The sequence below is a fragment of the Periplaneta americana genome, chromosome 16 (genome assembly GCF_040183065.1).
Source record: "Periplaneta americana isolate PAMFEO1 chromosome 16, P.americana_PAMFEO1_priV1, whole genome shotgun sequence".
Lineage (NCBI taxonomy): Eukaryota > Metazoa > Arthropoda > Insecta > Blattodea > Blattidae > Periplaneta > Periplaneta americana.
The window spans coordinates 7803594-7810223 of NC_091132.1; positions in this window are offsets into that span (position 1 = coordinate 7803594).

Here is a 6630-nt window from a genome sequence, read left to right on the forward strand (position 1 = left end):
TCATCGGGTTTACAAATAAGCTATTACCAGGAGAGACCAGAAAATGTCAAATGACAACCTGGTGGCGTTGGGAAAATTCTTATTATTGAAGTTCTCTGAAGCTATTTTATTGAACGCATAATGTGCATGGATGCATGGTAACCGACATTTACTCCCGGTCATGGGAAAATATATAGGGCTACGTAATAAATAGTATATAATTATTCTTCAGAAATATGAAAAAGTTGTACAATTAGACTCAAAACGAGCAGTTTACCACATTCCCTGCAAAATTCTGCACTGAAACATACCTTAATCACATATTTCATAACTTGAAGAAAGTGCAGTTTGATTCTAGGCGACTCGTTTTCTGCAGTAAATAAGTTTTTATAAACCGAGCGAGTTGGCTCAGACGGTAGCGTTTGAGACTCGCATTAGGGAAGTCCCGGATTCAAACCCCGTGGCCGACCAATCTGACTGGGATTTTTCATGGTTTCCCTCAGTAACAAAGACAAATGCCGCATTGGAAATGTACATACCATGATTTACCACCGCCTCAATCACCAATATCATAAATATTAATCAAAATTTATAATCAGATCAAAACAAGCCATCTATAACACTCAATAGAAAAGGAACTCAACAATAGTGAAAACAGCCTACTGGTAAACCTACAAAATAGTAATATGCGTTACAAGAGCGGTATGATGTCGTTTTCATGTTCGAGGAAAAGATTGAAAAAGCGAAACGTAGTTGAGCTTTTTTAATTTCCGAGAACATGAAAACAAACATACCGCTCGTGTATCGTACATTATTTTGTGCGAAGATCGTTTATTACATACCTGAAAGAGGAATTTATAATTAGTTGCAATGAAATCTCCATCTTGGTTTCTGTTTAATGACGGCAACTTTGGAATACCAAAATATCTATCTTCAACATTGTTGCTATAAAATGTTTTCTATGTTTACTATACTCCAGCAGGCCGTGATATACGTCTGTCTTTCCCAAAGATGTTGTAGTTATGTCTTCCCCCCCCCCCCCAGTCTATAAATGCGAACTTAAAACAAACGGTAAGGTTATGTAATGGTTTATTTTTCATTTTAATATTTTAACAATATTATTTATATAACATATTGTAGTAATAACATCGGCATCTGGAATCTTGTTGATTTTTTCACGGCTTCCTTAATGTTACTTGCATCAGGAATGCAATAAGTTTCGTGGAGTAGTAGACTTTACTTAATTTTTGCAAATATTTAAAAACAATAATTAACAGTGCAATTTAGGTGAAATTGCAGTGGTAAGTTTCCAATTTATAATTATTACTATGTTAAACGTCTCTAAAAATAATATGTTAAAAGCCTAAAGCAGTAAAATGAATATGGCGCTTAAGCGGTAAGAAGAGGGAAATTGTTATGTGTGTTAGGTTGGGAATACTGAATGTGGTATTTCACACTTACCGCGTATTGGTTTTGTGCGGAAAGCAAGCAAATACGCACGAACTCGCACAAAAGTTTTTATAAAACGATGAATATTTCGTCCCTAATTAAGGAGTACAAAATCTATTAAAGAATAAAAATTATATTCTTTATTCGATATACGTAATTCTGCATACATTGCTGGACACGCAGTTACATTTCAATCTCTCGTCCTCCGATGAGGCCCAAACGGCGGCAATCCTGGCTACAAATCCTGGTCCAATTACCGGCAAGGAAGCAAAAATTAATCTCTCTTTCATAGGGACTACTACAGTAAAGAGTGTCCTATATTCGTCCAGCGTTGCCTGTGATCCTGTGTCATGTTCCTGCATGAACAGGGAATGCCATTATTTGTGGATGCCTAATGTTGGTTCAAAGTTCTAACATGAGTGAGGACGGAACTGGGCCAAGGACCCTACCTTGGAGCTAGATAGTAATGATGGAGTTCAAGTTTTTTGTCTCCGCAATGTACTTCTAATCTCATAATACCAATACAGAGGAATGCTACTGAGATTGATAGCTGAAGTACTTGAAGTCTGACAGCTACATTATCAATGAGGGTAATCATACAGTATGCCCACAAAATCCGGTATCTATTTACTAATTAATTACATTGCAAGTAAAAAGAGAGAAAATATACTTTGTGCAACATATTCCCCAAGTCTTAAGGTCTTTCTTTAGTGTATAAGGTCATTCATAAGTCACTTAAAAGTTTAAAGTATTGTGACAGCGACGTGAGATTCGAACTCACGACCAGCGTCCCGCAAGAGAGCAGGTCGCGCGTGAGTCGACACGGGCTCCACGGAGCACTGGGGGACGGCGCGCGGCGTGGAGAGGCGAGGGGAGGTTGCGCGCGCAACTGCTATGTCCGAAGTGAAGGGGGGGGGGACGGACTCTCCCGAATCATCAAGAAGTCCGTCCGAAGTGGAGATATCCAGATAATTCGAGAGGACACCCGTAGAAATTTCTCGTAACTATGGTTTAGTTATAAAAGAAGAAACGCAAGTGAAATTCAGTCAGTCAGTAAGCCAGTCTTGTGTAGCAGTGAAGCCAGCTTCGAGACCAGAGCGCGACTTGAGTTGTGTCCGTAACTGTGGAGCCTGAAGCCCGGAGTTCGAGTGCAGTGGACCGCAGTTGGGGGACCTGAGTTCGAAGTGCAGCGGATCGTCTCTGAAGGTCTGTGGTTCGAGATTATGTGAACGCGAGTGACTGAGCTAGAAGAACTAGCCAAGACAAACGAGCTGTGAACTGAGAACTGACAGTTCTGATTTGTAAATAGTGCTTTGTAAATATTAGTTAAGATTAACAGTTCATTGTTGTTCGTAATAGTCCAAGTAAATTGTCATTGTCGTCAGTGGAGTGCACTAACGAATACTGTGTTACTGTGTGGAGAGCAAATCCTGTTGTTGAGATAATAAAGTTACATTGTTGTTGAGTTGAAATAAATTTACAGTATTATAAATATTTTAAAATCTGAGGTACAGGTCGACACAGAGAACATGCGTATCGTATTGGTGGCGCTGCAGCTGCTGCTGCTCGGATATATGAAATTCGCCGCAATGCTACAAATAGTCACTTTAAGAACATCACTAAACTGTATTTTAAAAATTGAAATATTCCTATATTCTTTCATTAAAAGTAAATTTAATTAGTTGCAACAATCCTCTACGATAAAAACTGCTTCACTGTCATGATTTAGAAATCTAGGGATAGTTTTCCAGCGTTGGTTAATCTGAGTAGCAGAGAGTTGTATATAAAAACGTAGGACCGGTTTCTTCAACCTTTATTTTTATTGGGCTATTTTACGACGCTGTATCAACATCTCAGGTTATTTAGCGTCTGAATGATATGAAGGTGACAATGCCGGTGAAATGAGTCCGGGGTCCACCACCGATAGTTATCCAGCATTTGCTCGTATTGGATTGAGGGAAAACCTCGTAAAAAACCTCAACCAGGTAACTTGCCCCCACCGGGATTCGAACCCGGACCACCTGGTTTCGCGGCCAGACGCGCTGACCGTTACTCTACAGGTGTGGACTCAATCTTTATTACATTATAACTTTAAACTTAACAGTTGAAGCATTTCTTCAACTACTGTTAGTACTAACAGGCTGTTAAAACCCATGTTAATTTAACTGCCCAATTCCATGCAGTTAAATCATTTAACTCTGTTAGCAGGACCTCGTATATAGGAGGTCCTGCTGTTAGCACAGAAGTATTCAATATGGCTGGTGCGTTAGATGCTGAACTTTTATATCTTGATTATTTAGCCATGAATACATAAACAATGGATTTTCGTCAGTAGTTTGGATTTTCCTGTTACTTGTTGGTAATTCGATTTTTTATTAATATAAGATATTACATATAAATTAATTATTTAAATAAAATAACCTAAAGAATAGGATTATTTACATTATAAAGACGTATGACGTCACATGGTATGATACCATCAGTCGCCGATACGTGTGTTCGCAATGTCGACCAGTAGAAACAAAACATAAACATTACTGTATTGGACAAACAATGAGGTTTTCATGTGTTATCATTTTCATTTCTATAGTTACCACAGGAACTGGACTTTGTGAGCACTCTGTATAAAGTCCTACTGATATCCCAGATCAGAGGTTGAGTGCACGAGATAAGCTGGCGATAAGATTTATCTCTATAATATTTGCTGAGAAGAGTGAATAATATATTTATTTATTATTAAACAGTCTTACTATAATACAAATGCGCTGTACATCGTGAAGTTGCTGCTGTTAAGTTCAATGGCATATTGGAAAATTTGACCCCACATTAAAATAAATCAGCTTATGACGGAAGTGTCCAGGCAAAAATTACCGACCATTGTTGTCCATGTTGCATTTCAACACTGACCTAACCTCTGCAATTGAGAGCAGCGTTATATAAAACAATACCGCCACCACCGCGTTGTTTTCTTGGAGTAAACCCCGTATCCTGAACAGTGACATACCGCAAAATTCCAGTGCCGCCTGCAATCATCTTACAGAACCATTTAAACAAACATATTTCGGAAATTAGACGTTCTCCAAAAACGGGATTATCGACGCCACTGATTCTGTCACACATGCCTCACTGAGTGCAGGGAATAATAGTACTGCCCTTAGTACTTACAAATGACTTTTAAGGAACCCGTAGGTTCATTGCCGCTCTCACATAAGCCCGTCATTGGCCCCTATTCTGAGCAAGATTAATCCAGTCCCTACCATCATATCCCACCTCTCTCAAATCCAGTTTAATATTATCCTTCTATCTACGTCTCGGCCTCCCCAAAGGTCTTTTTCCCTCAGGTCTCCCAACTAACACTCTATAGTAATAGTAGTAGTAGAACAACAGCCAGAGGCCAATTATAGTTCAGCACAATACACAAACAGAAGATACAAAGGTGCAAAAACAAATAAATAATATCTTAAATAAACAAAAACATACATAAATAAAATTGAGAACAAGAACAGTAAATACTAATAATCAAAACGAAACTATACCTTAAAAGGATCTAAACTGTGCCCATGCAAATTGGCATATTTTATGCATCTACAGACTGGAGAAAGTGATTTTTAATATCTGTTATAAATTTTTTTTTTTGAAATCTTAAACCTTTTGAAGGAATACGAAGGCTGATATTGTTTATGATAGACTCACAATCAATATCACCCTTGATAACTTTGCAAAAAAATTGATAATCAAGATTTTGACTTCTAGAATAAAGGCTACAACAGTTAAAATATTTACAGGTAATCTCATAGTTAAAGTCAGAGGAATTGGGTATAAATCGAAAAGCTCATAAGGAAATAAATTTTCTTTGAATATTTTCCAATTTAACCGAATCAGTTGAAGTAATGGAATTCCAGGCTATAGATGCATTTTCAAGTTTAGATCGAACCAAAGTAAAGTATAGAATTAATAGAGACTCTGGAGTAGAAAACGAATAAGTTATAAACCTTATTAAACCAAGCATTCTTATTGAATGATTATAAATATATTGAACATGATCGTGAAAGTATAACTTAGAATCAAGTAATACACCAAGATCTTTACTAGAATTTTTCCTAATAATACAGACGTTATTAAGAGAATAATTAAATTTTATGGAAGTAGTTTTTCGTCAGTAAGAAACGACAAAAGTTTTTGTTTCATTAATTTTCATTCCATTATTGTCAGACCAAAGTTCAATAGAGTTAATATCATTTTGAAGAGTTTGGCAATCGGCAGGACTATTTATTGAGCGAAAGATTTTGAGATCATCAGCAAATAACAGGTAGTTTGAACTTATTCTTTTACATCTATAAATAATAAAAATAATAGAGGGCCCAATGTAGATCCTTGGGGAACTGCACATAAACAATTAAATGAGTCCGAGAATAATAATAATAATAATAATAATAATAATAATAATAATAATAATAATAATAATAATAATAATAATAATGATGATGATGACGTCAAAGGGGGTTAAAAAATCCGTCTCCAAAACTCTAAAATAGCCTCTTGTTTCTTTATTCGGATGGATATTTTTATTAGGTTATTTAACGACGCTGTATCAATTGTGAAGTTATTTAGCGTCGATGGAATTGGTGATAGTGAGATGATAGTTGACGAGATGAGGACGAGGATTCGTCATAGATTATCTGACATTTGCCTTACGGTTGGGGAAAACCTCGAAAAAACCCAACCAGGTAATCAGCCCAAGTGGGAATGGAAACCCGCGCCCAAGCGCCTAGCCGACTGAGCTACGCCGGTGGCTTTATTCCGTTGGATATTGGGCCTAAGGATTTTATTATTATTATTATTATTATTATTATTATTATTAAGTTAATAATGTATAATACTCTGGTCCTCCAAACTAATCTAAATTTCTAAATGAAGAAGGAAGTATGTCCTAATCGAAAACAAAGTCTGATCCACAATAGAATACCGCCATTGTAGGTTATATTGTAGGCTTATATCCTGTTGGAGATAAAATTAATCCAGTAAATAAACCGGACAATGCTTTACACAGTCCAAAGAAAAAATATCGGAATTTATAATCGATATGACTCTTTTATAATACTGGTACACAAAAAATATATATATATATATATATATATATATATATATATATATTGTGCGAGATCGTGCGTATTTGCTTGTTTTCCGCACAGAACCAATACG